This window comes from Periplaneta americana, chromosome 3, assembly GCF_040183065.1.
Source record: "Periplaneta americana isolate PAMFEO1 chromosome 3, P.americana_PAMFEO1_priV1, whole genome shotgun sequence".
NCBI classification, from domain to species: Eukaryota; Metazoa; Arthropoda; class Insecta; order Blattodea; family Blattidae; genus Periplaneta; species Periplaneta americana.
The window spans coordinates 95851625-95870276 of NC_091119.1; the positions used below are offsets into that span (position 1 = coordinate 95851625).

Sequence of the window (18652 nt, forward strand, 5' to 3'; positions counted from 1 at the left end):
AGTCCATTCATGTTTTCAAGCATGAATATATGAGTGGACCATAGTTGGGCAACTCAGAATACAACTATGTACCAATGCTTATTAGTTTTTTAACACTTGTAGTTAAATAATTTCAAACACATATGTCAATATTTATTTAATATACACTTACAAGAGTCCGAAGCCAAAATTCCACTTAATCTGGATGAATAGTATTGAATATACAAAGAAAAATGTGACAAATGTGGACCATAGTTAGGGGAAACTACGGTACTGTACTGAAGTTTCAGAACCAATGTAACTGTTACTGCCAATTGTCCACACGTCCCTGATACTGTTAGTTCGAAACACGATTATGGCCTCAAAGAAAAGATTGAGATTAATGGAAGATGAGTTACAGAAAAAGAAGGAACAGACTGAGAGTTTCAAAAAAGAAAAGCTGGCTTGTAAAAGAAAATGTGACAGACATGCAGTTATAATATGTAACTTAAAAGCTGACGAAAGAACGGAAGAAAAAACCTGATTAACGAAAATCTACATGTAGGCCCTAATTCTGTAGTGCTCGGGAAAAGTGACATAAGTCAGTTTCCACAAACCTTTTTTGATAATTTATTGACAACTTACACTGGTTTATGTCGATTTGATTTTTTTCTGTATGAATTATTGTAATGGGAGGAATACTTACGTATTTTTTTCCAAGCGAGCAGATGTTCCGTAAGTTGTCAATAAATTATCAAAAAAGATTTGTGGAAACTGACTTGTGTCACTTTTCCCAAGCACTGCAGAATTGTAAACAGGAATTTTTTTTTAGATCTGATGGCTGATTTAATAAAGACGGCTAAAATATCTCATAATAATAATAATAATAATAATAATAATAATAATAATAATAATAATAATAATAATAGGCCCATTATTATATATATTATATTAATATTACTACTACTATTTTTATTATTTCTACTGCGTGTTCAGTTCAAAGTGTGTCATGACTCGCTATATGCCGTCATGTGGCTAGCCGATGAGCCTAGAGAATTCAATCTTCCTACCCTTCCGCAAAGGCGTATTACCTATGTGCCAGAGAAGTTGCCTGGCAAGTACGGCGTTCATTTTGAAGAGTAGTTACCGATACGTACGGTATTGCCGGTAGCGGCAGGAATGTGAACTGTTTGGAAACACGTACTATGGTGAGTTTTTTTCTTTATGGGGAGAGGGTTAAGACGATTACTTACGTATTTGTTGACATTAACTTCGACGGTCAACATGGACACGGAGCATTTGATTTGTGTTGTGGAATGTTGCCGTTACCGATGATAAATATCCTGCGTACGATTTGCCCGCGCAAAATACAGTTCGAAAGAGGTTATGGTAGCACACAGATACAGTGTACACACAGACCGTACAGACCCCATCTGTTGCTACGACGTTCAAGTTATACCGTACACGTTCTCAAGTTCAGATTGAACGCCTTAAATAATAGGCAACTTCTCTGACATAAAAGCTGAAACTCGCTTCAAATGCTGACTCGCAACAGTGACGTCATGACACACTTTGAAATGAACACCCAATATTATTATTATTATTATTATTATTATTATTATTATTATTATTATTATTATTATTATTATTATTATTATTATTATTCCAATTTAAATTCTGTAAGATTTAGTGAAGTAGCACGCAACAGAAAACAGTTTTGGTTTTTTTCTAAGGGTAAATAATAATCCAGAAGATCCAATTTTCTTCACAGAATGTTGAACCCTGTCCGTTTCTGCTCGCTATCACTTTGTTCGTGTTATAACGCTTGCACAGTATTTAACATACAGTGTGAATATCAAGAGGATTGTCAGTTTAGACAAAACTAATATTATAGAGTAGGTATACAGAGTGTTTAAACAAAAGTGTCGCATATTTTTACAGGAAGTAGCATTGGTTGAAACTAGAAAAAAGAGTTCCTATAAACGTGTCCGGAAACAAAATTCTGTTGAGATATGGATCATGCTGTATTGTGACCTATGATCGTCATTCGTATAAAAACACAAAACAATTGTGCAAGTTTTGAGAGTGGACAGCATTCCTCAAGAGAAGTAAACAGAAAATGTAGTAGTAAACAAAAGTCCAAGATACTACGGAGTCTATCATTTTACTTTTGTTAGTACGTAACAAGTATTCGAAGAATTGCAGCTGCTGAAGGCATCAACCACGCTCTTGCTTGGTCAATTCTGCACGAGCAGTTACTTTATCCATACCATATCTAACTCGTACAAGCGCTTAAGCCACCAGACCATCATACCAGTTTAGAGTTCTGTCAATGGCTTCTAAGACAATGCAGAAGATACGCAGTTCACAGCCTGCGTTTTATTTACAGACCAGGCGGGATTCAAAAGAAATGGCATGGAAAATTGCTACAATATACGCGTGTGGGCAGATGAAAATCCTCGAGCGGTTCAACAGGTGAGGCATCAGGATCGCTTTAGTATCAATGTGTGGGCAGGAATTGTAATGGCAGACTCATAGGGCCGTACACTTTACAGAACAGATTAACAGGTGCTATTTATTTTATCACGAATGTTTCGCGTTATTCGAGGATATTCCCTTTACGCAAATCCAACGCATGTGGTTTATGCACGACGGGCAACACTTCATTTTCTACGTCTCGTGCGACAATACCTAATCTGGAGGTTTAATGGGCGATGGATTGGTCGAAGAGGTCCAGTAGCATGGCCTCCCCGATCACCTGACCTAAATCCTTTAGATTTCTGACTATGGGACATTTAAAGACATTAGTGTATGCCACACCCATCGACAACGTACAAACGTTGCAGGAATGTGTATCCAATGCATGTGAGCAAATCCGACAACAACCAGGTGTGGTCGCAAGAGTCCATGATTCACTGAGAAGAAGGGCTGAAGCATGTGCAACAATGCGTGGGAGCCACATAGAACACCTTCTGTAGGGTCTATGTAACAGACAGGAAGATATCGTAGATAACAACAGTCTACAGCAGCGTTTCTCAAACTATGGTCCGCGGACCACCTGTGGTCTTCGAGGTCTGCCCTTGTGGTCTTTCAAAAAAGACAGAAGAAAACATAAAATTCAAACGAATTGCGTATCACATTATAGCTTAAAATCTCAGAGTTTGGAAATGAACATGGCAATCGAATTTCACTTTTTCTCCCAGTACCAGTACTGACATTTTATGAAATTTATTACCCTACCCGTCTATGACTTCCCACTCTATTCTCAGCAACAAAAGAGGGATTTAAAGCACTATGCATGTGGTGTTTCTCGCCATCTTATATCTGCACATCTGGCGTCGCGCCTGTAACCCAGCCAGGGACCACCCGAATTCATAACAGAGGACCAAAGTACCGAACCTTAATTCAGTTTTAAAATATAAATATACTGGTTTTAAAATATGGTACGAAAATGATAAATTTGTTTTCGAAGGGGACATGAGTAAGGTGGTCCGCGGAACTGTTCTGACTTTAAAAAGTGGTCCCCACTTCAAAAAAGTTTGAGAAACGCTGGTCTACAGCATGGCCCATATCTCAACAGATATTTGTTTTCGGATACATGTTCATAAAAACTTTTTTCTACTTTCGACTAATGCTACCTCCTGTAAAAATATGCGGCACTTTTTTTTCAAACAGCCTCTATAACGTAGGTACTTTATTTCCTTAACTGCAGCAGGTAGGCCTTCTTGTGAAGCTTTATTAATACACTGCAATCCACTTGTATTGCTTTTATAAATCGAGTTGTGTAGTTATTAATTATTTTAATAAACAAAGTGGGTTAAAAGTCGCTTTCCCCAATATTTGTTCTTAGGTTTCATACTTATACACATATACAAATGTCATAACTAGAACAAGCGAATAACTAGTGTCGATATCTTCAGATGTTACAGGAGGAGATTATTGTATGTATGTATGTATGTATGTATGTATGTATGTATGTATGTATGTATGTATGTATGTATGTATGTATGTATGTATGTATGTATGTATGTATGTATGTATGTATGTATTTATTCACACTGCAAATGGGTATATACCCGATGGCAGTGGTAACTAATTACCCAAAGCTCGGAACTTGGGGACTTGTGTCTTTGAACGTGGCTAAGCGACCGGACTTCAATGTCAACAAACTCCCGCTTCCAGCACAGAGGTACTGTAAGGTCTGCTATAAAAGTGGTTCCTGGCTGGAACAACATGATTTGAAACGAAGGAAACTTATTTCCACGTCACATGAAGTGATGGGAGCGAACTTAATTTTTTTTCATTTTATTTATTTTAACTAGGTACCTAGTGAGTACAAATTGCATTTATAAAATAAAAATGTTTCTAGCCACTACCGTACGAGCCAGGCTCGTGTACGGTGTGGTCTTAGTGAATAATATAACATAAAATTTACAAGGACAGTTTACTAAATACAGTAAGTAACTTAATATAAACCAATAAATACAACACAAGAGCAAGAATAAAGAAGAAAGAGAAAACGAGAGAAAAATACACATTTAATATAAATTGACAATCCGACAGAAGCCAGTGATATTCAATAAAAACATGAATATAGTCGATAGAAATAAAAGATAAAAAAGTACATTTGTTACTATTATATATCATGGATAATTTTACAAATTTCTTTTTTAAAAGTTTCAATTTTAAAAAATTTCAAATTTGGAAAATGGTTTGAAATTTTATTATAAAGCCTTGGGCCTAAATAAAATACTGAATATTTTCACTGTCACTGTATCCTGTTCGATTTTCAGCAGATCTCGTGTCTGAGAAAGATAAGTATATCCTAAATTTTTCACGCAAATAGTTTTCAATTAGTGTATCACTACTAGGGAAGGTCCCTCTACGACTTGATCCATGGCTATGGACAAATTTTCCATCAATTTAAAGGACTGCAATGTCTTTCAATGAATGCCCGTTTCCAGCTCTAGTTTATGTGTGGCACAACTTACAAAATATAAACTCTGCATTAGAAGAAAATACTGTGTCTCCTCAGAATTCCTCCACGAAATTCTGTACCTAAAATTTAAGAAATGTATTTTCAAACTTCCATAACACCCATTCGAATAACATGTATTTTCTCATTCCTCAGACAGACCATTTACCTGTAATTCTCTTAATGTCATTGGCTTCGACATGACACAGTTTCTTCGTTCGTCTTCTTGCCATTCGATGTGACCACTTTCTTAGTACATACGACTGTCCCTGAGCACTTGCAGCTTGAGCTTTGTGTACGCTGTACCTGTAACCTTACTCAAGCGCACGACACTCAAGTCCCCAAGTTCCGAGCTTTGCTAATTACACTCAATTGAAATATTTCTGAACTTGAAAACAGCCCTGGTTTTGCCGATATGCAGTTGATATGGCAACAGGATGGAGCACCACCTCATTTTGGTATAGGAATGAGGTACTTCTTGAACCAGCAATTCCATGAATGGATTGGCTGTAATGGCACAACAGAATGGCCACTCAGATCATGCGACCTGATACCATGTGATTTTTTACTGTGAGATATCTTGAAAAATGATGTGTTTGCTCAGAAATCGCAGGATCTGCATCAATTGCGACAAATGATCGAGCAGTCGTTCGTGAAAATCGAAGAAAGTCGTCAGTTATGTTCTGTCATTTGTAAATCAGTGCCTAAACGTTGTGAATTGTGTGTAGAAAAACGGGCCCCCAGTTTGAACAGTATCTGTAAAGGAATGTGTAATCAAATGCAAATTGAATGTAATTAAATTTAAAGAAGTGTTTGGGGAAAGCAATTTTTCGCCCACTCTGTAGTAAAGATAAACAATAATTTGACAGTTTATTGTATTGTTCTGTATTATTAAGGATCCGGATACTTGTATTTGTGACATTTGTAGCTATAAGGGCTATAAACTTGTTCTCCTGCTAGCTTGAGATGCCACAATAATGGCGTCGCGCGCAATGTTCTAGTTGACCAGTCCTGTATGGTCTGCGCAGCTATGGGTTTGGGGCGTGCTCAGCCCATACCGTAAACTTTATAATAGATTTCATTTGATGTAGGCTACTTACTCAATAATCTTTATCTAAACACCACACAAAAGACAAACTTGTTGATATACCGGTATTCGTCTCCATGGCAACAGTAAGGTTCGGTTAGGGTACTCACAAGATGGAGCCTGGCTGGTAGCCTGACTGGTTACCTTGCTGGAAGGAATGACTAAATCTTACGCAGTGAAGACGTGCAAGACGAAGCCTGTACGGTGGATTGCTACCTAGCCTGTTATCCCGCTGGTAGCTGGTAAATGGATCTCCTCATTTTCCAGCTATCAGCGAACTAAATGCCTTTACCGCGCATGCGTCCTGAGAGTCCGTACAACTTCCACACGTGCTAAACGCCTACTACTATTCATTTTGACGAGTATAATGGATTGTGAAAGATTAATTTCAAGTAATAATAATAATAATAATAATAATAATAATAATAATAATAATAATAATAATAATGTTTATTGCCAGAAAAATACAATACAAAGAAATTGTAAATTTACAAAATTCTAGCACCCGTGCTCAGGAAAGAATTCGATACATAATAAATTTACATGCATAAATTACAATAAAACAACGTCTAAAAATTAATAATTACTCATAACAAATTGCTTACATAATTACATTCTTAAATTTCAAACTGTTGGAAGTAAATAGATGTGCGTATTTCTTTATTAATTTGTTATAAATTCTAGGGCCCATATTAGTTGGTATGGTTGAAAGCAGTGCTCGTCGTTAAACACTTGGGTTCAAACAAACGTATTGTATCCATGCCCTTGGTTTTGTTTTTGTGAATATTATATGATCTGAAATATGTGTGATTTTTATGTATAAAATTTAATAATGCATTGATATAAATTTGATGTATTTTCAAGACTTTAAATTCTGAAAACAATTTTTTGGTAGTATAATCAATGTCTACAATGTTTATAATCAGGCTCAACCCGACCACCAAACCGATATCTTATTGTTAAATTGTGAGATGAAGTAAGAGTTGAAATAGATACTAATAAAGTTAAAGGTAGCCCCTTCACATGCCATAAAGGCACTAGGGGTGGGGGAAGGGCATAGAGGTAAAGTCCCCATGCTTTCTTGACCTCGGCATTACCTAGAATGAGGTGTTGTGAAATTGATACGAATAATAAGTCAATTTCTAAATTAAAAATTGATGTTTTACAGAAAGGAACGATTTTGGAAACTTGAGAAAATTATTGGTACTGACCTCTTTTTGACAATTAATACATATTATTTTAACAATGTTCTATTTGCAGTAGAATTAACCATATGAGATTTAATGAAAGGGTTTTATTATGACAAAAGACGCTTTCCAGAAAGGTGGAATTATTTACATGATTATTTCCTCAATGAAATTTTAAATTACAGTTTATTTAACGACGCTCGCAACTACAGAGGTTATACCAGCGTCGCTGGTATGCCGGAATTTTGTCCCGCAGGAGTTCTTTTTTATGCCAGTAACGACGCTCGCAAATGCAGGGGTTATATCAGCGTCGCCAGTGTGCCGGAATTTTGTCCCGCACGAGTTCTTTTACATGCCAGTAAACCTATTGTTCCGAAATGAAAGTGCTCAAATATCTTAAGATACGTTTAATAGATCCTGAAGAAGCAATACAGTCCATCCTGACAATTTTACAAGTTATTGTTTTTTAAAGACAATTTTCAAAAAGAAAAGATAGTGAGTTCATTTACACTGGACGGTAGATACAAACAAGATTCGTTTTGATCACCCTGACTTTCCACCAGTGACCAGCTAGGCTACGAGCGACGAGTTCGGTAACCAGCCAGGCTTCGTCATGTACCTAGATACAGCTGTCAAAAAAAGTGACAGCATTCGTGAACAGCGAATATATTCTAAGTCCACTTCGGATCACGGTCATGTTACATGCGTCTCGTAGAGCAGGGGTAGAGTGCTCGCTTAATGATTCGAAGATAGTGAGTTCGAAACTTGTTCAAGTTGTAATTTTATTTTGTTATCGTTCTTTAGCGATATAAATAATATTCAAGTTATCATTTACTCGTATATTCTGTTATCGTTCTTTAGCGATATAAATAGGCCTAAGATAAATTTAATGTAAGATTTGAAACTTTACAGCTGCATAATACTAGTGTTAGTGTTTTCTTCTTAATAAAATGAAAGGCACTTGGGGGGGGGGGCTAGAGGTAAAGTCCCTATGCTTTCTTGACCTCGGCATTAGAATGAGGTGTTGTGAAATTGATACGAATAATAAGTCAATTTCTAAATTAAAAATTGATGTTTTACAGAAAGGAACGATTTTGGAAACTTGAGAAAATTATCGGTACTGACCTCTTTTTGACAATTAATACATATTATTTTAACAATGTTCTATTTGCAGTAGAATTAACCATATGAGATTTAATGAAAGGGTTTTGTTATGACAGAAGACCATGTATTGCGGGTCCCTATCACCACGGCATGGCGCGTCCTCAGGTTACGGATCGAGGAGACGGCCTCCAGATATGGAGGGTAGCTGTGAATATATTGAATAAGCAGTCGCGGACAGCCGATGAGGGGTGGTTCTCCAGCTTGGGGGTTGGGCGAAGGGCTAACAGCCCATCACCGTAAAAAACAGCTTGTTACGAATCCTTCAAATAAGCCTCGGAATGGGACTGATTCTCTGGCACGACCACAGCAAAGGAATTGTATTCGACAGATAATGGAGAAAAATGGGAGTATAAGGGTACAGTGCATCAGTTATTCATAGATTTCAAAAAGGCATATGACTCGGTTAAGAGAGAAGTTTTATATGATATTCTTATTGAATTTGGTATTCCTAAGAAACTAGTTCGATTAATTAAAATGTGTCTCAGTGAAACGTACAGCAGAGTTCGTATAGGTCAGTTTCTGTCAGATGCGTTTCCAATTCACTGTGGGCTAAAGCAAGGAGATGCACTATCACCTTTACTTTTTAACTTTGCTCTAGAGTATGCCATTAGGAAAGTCCAGGATAACAGGCAGAGTTTGGAATTGAACGGTTACATCAACTGCTTGTCTATGCGGATGACGTGAATATGTTAGGAGAAAATCCACAAACGATTAGGAAAAACACGAGAATTTTACTGAAAGCAAGTAAAGAGATAGGTTTGGAAGTAAATCCCGAAAAGACAAAGTATATGATTATGTCTCGTGACGAGAATATTGTACGAAATGGAAATATAAAAATTGGAAATTTATCTTTTGAAGAGGTGGAGAAGTTCAAATATCTTGGAGCAACAGTAACAAATATAAATGATACTCGGGAGGAAATTAAACACAGAATAAATATGGGAAATGCCTGTTATTATTCGGTTGAGAAGCTTTTATCATCCAGTTTGCTGTCAAAAAATCTGAAAGTTAGAATTTATAAAACATTTATATTACCGATTGTTCTTTATGGTTGTGAAACTTGGACTGTCACTTTGAGAGAGGAACATAGGTTAAGGATATTTGAGAATAAGGTGCTTAGGAAAATATTTGGGGCTAAGAGGGATGAAGTTACAGGAGAATGGAGAAAGTTACACAACACAGAACTGCACGCATTGTATTCTTCACCTGACATAATTAGGAACATTAAATCCAGACGTTTGAGATGGGCAGGACATGTAGCACGTATGGACGACTCCAGAAATGCATATAGAATGTTAGTTGGGATGCCGGAGTGAAAAAGACCTTTAGGGAGGCGAGACGTAGATGGGAAGATAATATTAAAATGGATTTGAGGGAGGTGGGATATGATGATAGAGAATGGATTAATCTTGCTCAGGATAGGGACAAATGGCGGGCTTATGTGAGGGCGGCAATGAACCTCCGGGTTCCTTAAAAGCCAGTAAGTAAGTAAGTAAGTAAGTAAGTAAATAAGTAAGGAAGTAAGTAAGTAATAAAATGAAAAAACAGAAGCAATTATAATTTCTCTCTCTCTTAAAAACATAAAAAAAAACGCTAGGTTGTGTTCGAACGCACGACCTCATGAATACCAACCCGGAACTCTACGACTACGCTATAACAGTAACATACAGAACACTTTCATTGTAACTGTAGAAATCAGGCCATGTGGCCCAATAACATGTAACATCGCCTGTCTCCGAATTGTAGCGAAGATACCTGAAGGGTCACTTAGCTGTACACTTACCCTTAGCCTATTATATCATATTCTGAAATCTGAAAATGCTGATACATTCCTCTCATCAACGAACTCCCTGTACCTACTTCGTCAATTATATCACTTTTGCGCTTCTGCATATTCATCATTAGATCTAATTCTCTTTAACAACTCCTTGTTACTACACAAATAGTCAAACATACGTTTGCATGAGCTACCGGCGTAGCTCAGTCGGCTGAGGCGCTTACCTGCCGATCTGGAGTTGCGCTCGGGAGTGGGTTTGATTCCCACTTGGGCTGATTACCAGGTTGGGTTTTTCCTAGGTTTTCTTCAACCGTAAGGTGAATGTTAGGAAATCTATGGCGAATCCTCGGCCTCATCTCGTCAAATACTATGTCGCTATCATCAGTCTCATCGACGCTAAAAAATATAGTTTATACAGCGTCGTTAAACAACCAACAAAAAAAGTCTGCATATAAAATGTCTAAAATTAAATTTCACTAAATAAGTCCTTTCACAGGATCAATGGTAAGTCTAATCCATTAAGTTAACTTACTTGATAACAGTGGCGGCTCATACATATTTAATGCCTAGTGCCAAAATCAGTGGTAGATCCAGGATACCGTAAGGTGGAGGGTAACTCTTTTTCCTACTATTTCCTCCCTGGATCGCCTATGGTCTAAACCAAAGACAAGAAATAAGCAATAATAATAATAATAATAATAATAATAATAATAATAATAATAATAATAATAATAATAATAATAATAATTAGGGACGAGAATTCCATGCAAATGCATATTTTTATAGGAACATAGGACATAGCTCAAACTTAGTACTTATCCATTTCATTACTTTCCGGTTCCAAATATGTGTACTTTTCCCGTACATATTTGCATGTTTTCGACTTCTTAGGGATAAAAACATGCATAATGCATATTTAGGTAATTTTTAGCTTAATAATGCATATAATATACATTACATTCAGTTTAAATGCATGTTTTAATGGTTTTGTGTGGACACCTCAGTTTCTCGATTTTATGTCCCACATTTTAGCTTCAGGAATCAGGATTGAAGAAGAAAAAGAAAAAAACTAAATAACAGAAAAATTAAATAAAATGTTAAGATTTTCACAATAAGGTGTTAGAGGACCTTTCCCTGGACGGAAGTCCACTTTTACAACACTTTACCGACGACACTGCGTGTCATAAATGAATTTATTACGCTGGATATTTTGAGAATAGTAAGTAGAGAGGAAATATAGAGGGTTCAAGGAAATTGCCAACAAATAATTTAGGTCAAAAGCATCCTCTTTCAGGGAGGTTGTAAATTCTCTTCCTTTTCTAGTGCTAGGAGCAATTTAGATTCCTCTAAAATTAGAATCATCGTTAAACTGTATTTGCTGTGTGTGAATATCGTAAGTTGTTAATGTGCTTGTTTATTCTGTTTGCGCGTGTTAATGTGGTTCTAATATGTTTCCAATTTAAAGATTCCAAAAGTGTACTCTTTGCACAGTGGATTACTGTAAAGGAAAAGATTTTATTAGGTCAGATGAGGATGTCGTATTTTGCGACTGTTGGAGTAAAGAGTTAAGCAATGCTGTTCTGTTTCCGAACATTTTATATGATAATTGTTCTTTGTAAAAAAAATTACAAAACTTGTTTAAAATAATGATTAAATTAGGATGTCCGTTTTTAAATCTTATCTAGGTAACTGTAAGGTCTATTATAATTTCAGATGAAATGCACTAAAAAATTTCAAGTCGACCAGCATGTCGCATCTGTTTCACATATTGTAAGAATGGAACAAAAGAAAGAATCTGCAAAGAATTTCATAGATCCCTCAGTTAGCTATGCCCGTGGGAAAGTGGATGTAGCGGCGAAAAACAAATTGGACAGGGTCATAAATGCTAACCCGGAATGCGGATTCTTTTGTTCAGTGGAGGTTATTTGTGGCGAAAACTTGAATGAAGAATTTGACCTGACACTGTCACAAATATGTTCAATCAAGTTTAAACCCGTAACTTCTTGCAATATAGATAGGTCAGTCTCTGCCTACAAAAACATATTGACTGACAAGTGCAGGAACCTCACAGAAACCAATTTTAAAATGTTGTTAGGTTTTTAACTGTGCAAAAAAAGTGAAGTGAAATAAGACATTTGAAACAAAAATAAAAGTGCATATTTTAATGTATTTTTCGCTTGATCATGCATATTTCATTGTTTGATAGTGCATGAATGCATGCATATTTTGGGATTTTATAGTGCATGAAATTCTCGTCTCTAATAATAATAATAATAATAATAATAATAATAATAATAATAATAATAATAATAATAATAATCACTCACCAAAATTTATACAATTGGAGCACTTGAGCACTTTTGTTGACCAGGTTAATATGCGCGATAGATAAAACCCATTCGCCGATTCTTCTGACTTGAAAATAAATCCATCATTTTTTTGTTGAAGTTGTCTATTTTGCAAACAAAACTCCTCAGATTCATCGTGCCCTCTTAGTGCTAAATCTAGTGCCCCACAAAATCGTATGCAATTTATTATTAAATTTAACACATATCTGTTTTTATCAACTTGCTCATTGTGTTTTGCAATCGCGAGTCTGTAGTGTGAATTTAACTGATTTTCAGTGTTCGCTTTACCCAGCATAGACAAACTGAAGACGTTATTCATATTAACCTTTGACTTATGATGTGTTTTTATTTTACCCCATAAATGTACTAAATCTGTCATACCCACTTTTGACCAGCTAAGTTCACCTCCGAACAGAACACACGGGAAAGAGAAGAACGCATTTTTCACATCACATCCACACAACCAGTTGTTTATTAAATAAATATCTGGGTTGAATTTGCGAGATCTGTTAACTTTAGCACTTTGCTGCTTTTGATGAATATTTAAGTGCGATATAGGTCTGCCTAATTCTTTAACACGAAGTTTGTTTTCATATGTTAATGTTGAAAACGGAGATTTCAATAAAACGCCAACAGAGTTCATTTTTTCACAGTATACAACACGATAACACGACCACTATTACGATGACAACCTCACGACTTAACACGTTCACACTACAATTGGTACTGTTGTAGAAATAATAAAGTGAAAACTTTCTCAAGCCAAGTTTTCAAGAAACCGGGAGAGATTTTATTATCTTATTGTTGCAGTCTTCGCTCTAGAAACTTGTTCCGGCAAAGCGGAAGGACTGACAGAGCGAGAGGTAGTAAGGGATCGGCGTAGAAAATGGCGATGTATACAGTTTTACAAGCATTGCAAAAGCCAGCGGCAAATTGTGCCTGGCACATTTTAGATCATGCTTTAGATGCTGAAAAGGACGAGCGAACATGAAGATTGCGCGCGCATCCCATTATATTTCTTATGGGATGTAGTGCCTGGCACAGATCGATCCTCCAAACACTGGTTACAACGTGTTTCGCTGCAAAGATCATATTGACGGTAGAGATTGTATAAGCGTAACTTGTTTCTCTCAGGTTTTGAGCGGAAAATATGAATTCTCCTTTTCCTTCTTTATTCTGGTAGTGCCATGGCACAACGGCACTACCTCTAAAGCCGCCCCTGCTTGATAAGTTCACTGCTATTAACAATTAACAAAATGAAGGATGTATCTGGATAAATAGCATTTACACGTTTAATAATCACATACACGGCCAGTGCTGGATTTAGGCCCAGGCAACCTAGGCAGTTGCCTAGTGCGGCAATTTCCAGGAGGCGGCATTTTCTCTCTCCCTTTTTTTTTTTTTTTTCATTTTCATTTTACAGTGCAATTTATTTTTAAAACACGTGTTGGTAAATCTTTTCTGAAATTTGTTCTTGAACACCTTTTGGAAGTTGGATATTGTTTTGTTATCGCATTGTCGCGGTCACGGCGAGAGTGAAAAGAAATTGTGCAGCTGCGTAATTATGTTATAATACAGTATTACGTTATTATAACTATGAAACTGCTTAAATTTAACTGCTTTTAACTGCTTGTATAAACAACAATGCATTGTTGAAAATCAAATTGTGTCCATACCTGTGGAGTAACGGTTAGCGCGTCTGGCCGCGAAACCAGATAGCCTGGGTTCGATTCCCGGTCGGGGCAAGTTACCTGGTTGAGGTTTTTTCCGGGGGTTTCCCTCAACACTATATGAGCAAATGCTGGGTAACTTTCGGTGTTGGACCCCGGACTCATTTCACCGGCATTATCACCTTCATCTCATTCAGACGCTAAATAACCTAAGATGTTGATAAAGCGTCGTATAATAACCTACTAAAATAATAAAAAAATCAAATTGAAAGTGTGTTTATTATTTATTGCTATGAATAGTAACCACACATCCCAGTTATATTCGTATTTCCAATATACAGTGTGTTAATTAAGTATGGAATATTGCTAATAACTCTTTATATATTCATCTTATGAAAAAATGCCAAAAACAAAAGTTGGAGATATCTAACTAAAACTTGTGGCTGTGGTCTCACAGAAGTATTGATTCATGTACAGGGTGTGGCAAAAAAATAACACTTTGTTTAAATGGCACCCTATATTAAATTTTACATATTTGAAATCTCCATTCAATTTTACATACAAATAGAAGTTTGGCTCAGCATAAATGATGAATACTCTCTTGTAAATGTTATGGTTCTTTCAAATGCTTTGATAAAGCAACACAAAATAAATGTGTGTATTCATATGAGTAGCCATGAAACAACAAAACAATAACATAACTGTTTCAGAGAATATGTTTCTTTGCATCGAATCTGATGTGCTTTTTCAGATCGACTTCGATGACATCATCAATGCTTTCTCTGTGAAGAAAGTACGAAGGAAATCTTTATAATTCACAAGTAAGATGCATGTATTTTGATTCCAGTAAGTTATTGTTTTCTGAATTGTAAGATTTCATTTAAAACTAATTTAAACTAAACATGACCTGTATAATAGCTGCTTATTAATTGCTTGTGGGAGTTGAGGGGCGGCAAATTTTAGCACTGCCTTGGGGCGGCACTACACCTAAATTCGGCCCTGTACACGGCAGTACGCTCCTCACAGCAACATGAGACCATATGAAACAAAAATGAATAAATAAGAGTTCAACATAAAAAATGCGGACAAATTAGAGGATTTCTAAAAATGTATGCGGACGGTTATTTTTATTATAAAAAAACGAACATGTCTGCATAAATGTTGACATATGGTAACCCTACAGTAAGATCACATTACTGCAATAATTAAAAGCATACATTATTATTAGGTTTGTTCCAGCACGGTTCAGAATCGATTCTGAACTGTCTGCTCGTGCGCAGTATCTCAATGTGAGTTCCAGTAAGACTTGAACTGATTCTGAACTCCCAGTTTCCTGTTCCAACGTGTTTTGGAACTGGAACGAATGAAATTGGTTCTCGATTAAGAGCAGAAACTGGGAATTCTGAACTGCTGATGCATGCGCATATGGCTTAATCTGAGGTTGACGTTAAAATGCTTCGAGACTGGGCAGATTAAAATTAAAAATAGTTGATCATGAGTAATTTGGAAGGTGATAGTGATATACAGTATTTTATGGGGAATTAAATTCGAATGATGAATATAATTTTAATATGAGAAGAACTCAGAAGGTCATGAAAGGACAGTTCAATAACGTCCCAAAAACGTAAAATCCCGAACTAGTTCTGAGAACGTACTTAACTAGCGCATGCGTCGAAAGATGTTCGGTATTATAGTCGCGTCGCTGTCATTCGCTGCTGATGATGTTATGCACTACCTAAGGCTCGAATAATAATAAATATAATCGCTCGCCATTTTGGTTCTTTCGTTGGCGTTAAAAGAAAGCACACGAGGACGTTATTAGCTGCACCGTTAAACCTTATCATGTTGTAGCTCCTATGAGAATCGATTTATTATCATAGGAGCTACGATATGGTGCGGCAAATAGATTCCTCGTCTGGTAGCTCGGCAACGAAAGAACAAAAATGGCGAACGATAATACCTACCTAGACTTTACAGAGCCTTCACTTTCTAAGGCGTAAGCAAAGAGGAAGAGTCACGCCGGAAATAACAGCGACGCGACTATAGTAACGCGTTCTGAATAATATTGCTTGCTGGAGCAAACCTAAATATTAACAAAAGCCAGAAATTTAAAATATCGTATAAATAAAAAAATATCCCTACACTATTTGTATTTGATTATGTGTAGGTTGCTTCATACACACATGTAAACTTATTGTTTTACTTGGTTATTTAATGACGCTGTATCAATTATTGTATTAGAGTCGATGGAATTGATGATAGTGAGATGGCATTTAATGAAATGAAGCCAAGAATTACCATAGATCGCATTTCACTAGTCTCTTCCTTAGTTCCCCCCCCCCCCAGAGGTCCGCAGAAGATGCTTCGTTTTGTATTAAAAGCTTCCTTTGCCATAGCTATTCTTCTTTTGACTTTCTGGCAACAGCTCATGTTACTACTTACAGAACAACCCACATATTTGAAGCTGTCCACTTGCTCTACTGCCTCATTATTATTATTATTATTATTATTATTATTATTATTATTATTATTATTATTAATAGTGGTATTTGTTGTTACATTAAAACCTTCACATACATATATATATATATACATATATATATATATATACATATATATATATATATATATATATATATATATATATATATATATCGTGCACATTGAGGACACAGGACACGGAAAATGTCAATTTTTCCGAATGAATAGAAAATAATGACCGTAGTTAATTGTTTTGACAATTCAAGTGGCAACACTGTATTTGTGATCTTTGTTTTTGTTTATCTCGCATCACACCCGAACTTCATTCTATAAGATTCTCCAGTGTATAGTACTTTGTGTGGCGTGTGACATTTCATGGGGACAGAAACAGACATTACGATGAAGTGAAGAGAATAGAAGCATTTTAAATGTGGATATAGAGAAGAATTGAGCGTGTGACATGGACGACAGAATAAGGAATGAAGTTGTTTTGGAAAGAGTGGGTGAAGAAAGAATGATGCTGAAACTGATCAGGAAGAGAAAAAGGAATTGGTTGGGTCACTGGCTGAGAAGAAACTGCCGCAGCTTTTCCTCTGACACATATCGTCAAGTGAGATGTACTACCTGATAATAGATGTATAGATACGAAAATAAAATTTAGAATTTCCTTATTATGTTAGTTTCGCTTACAACATACTGTGTAAACATGTGCAAGAGCGCCTGTATATATGCTACTTGCGGACAGTCGTGTGAAATTGTTGCCTACATACCGGTGGATCCCATCAAGACTCGCTCCATATTTTAATTCCGTATCTGTACATATCAGCGAGAACCTCAATTAGAGGCAACAGATCACATAATGGGCACTATTGGTCCGTACGAGGGAGTCAAGAAAGAGGACAAAACAGGGTCTTATTCAGCATGTGGGTAATGAAGTTTGGAAAAGTGTTCAGTTGAAACCGAACACTTGCCAGTAATTTAGGTTTATGTAGAAATTATGAAATGCAGTGATCAATCAAATGATTGAATATTTGATACTGGTACTGCTCAATATGTTAGTCGGCATGCGGTGATGTTTATTTTCCACTCAAATTACTAGTTAAATTACATTTTTATTTCAATTTAAAAATATGTTATTATATTTTACTGAATCTTATTAAAAAACTGAAAGTATAAGTTAACCTTTTATGTTTTATTGTTATTGTTGTTTTGTTATTTTTAGTTCGTGTTTCATCTTTTATTTCCATAATGTTTAATATATCGACGTTACGATAATAAATAGAAATATATTGTTATTAATGATTGTTAAATAAAATATAAAAAAAAAAACAAAGAAACATAATACTACATTAAGCTGTAATGTAAAGCAGTCACATTTAGGATATTTTTTCCAGAATTACCGGTAATTAATTTTGACTCCATGTTTCCTGGAGTCTTGGAAAAATATATTCAAATTTACTGGGATTTATAATGAGCGTCAATGTACTAAAGAGACAATAGTCTTCGGTATATTGCCCCTATGCATAATCTACTGTTTTCACTGCCTTTCCCGATTTATTTGCTCATTTTCTTTAAGTTCTGATTCGTTCCCTGTAGCTTTGCTTATAATATTCAGCATTTATCTATATGTTTATGTGAGATGTACACTTGCATGTGGTTGATGGTGGAAGTGTGTGGAATGTTTCTAGATTTAACAAAATCTGAGATCGGCACGTGAAGAGCTCTTATTGATTCCTCCGGTACCATGAAGACACAACGGGAACCAGCGGCCCGCTTTTGGAATCTTCAGTACGATCGTACAGCGACAAATTCACCTTACTAGTACTCAGTCATTTGGCTGTACTCACCCGCGATTTATTTTTATTCTTCTTTCCGCCCTGTAGACGATTATTCTGCGAGGAACGGTCGTTCCGTAGCAATTCACCTCTTATCCGTACACCAGTTCCGTTGTTGTGACCGGGTTGCTATGGCAACCAGTAAACAAGAGAGACAGGTGGGGCGATAC

General features: G+C 36.2%; 1 protein-coding gene across 2 annotated transcripts in view; it reads right to left on the reverse strand.

Annotated features, from left to right (window-relative positions):
• Nucleotides 1-18623, reverse strand: part of eys (eyes shut) — a 109263-nt gene extending 90640 nt beyond the window's left edge. For both annotated transcript variants that reach the window (XM_069821002.1, XM_069821001.1), the window contains exon 1: nt 18495-18623. The gene's annotated coding sequence lies outside the window, so the exon portion shown is untranslated. The remainder of the gene's footprint in view (nt 1-18494) is intronic.
• Nucleotides 18624-18652: the final 29 nt, after the last annotated feature.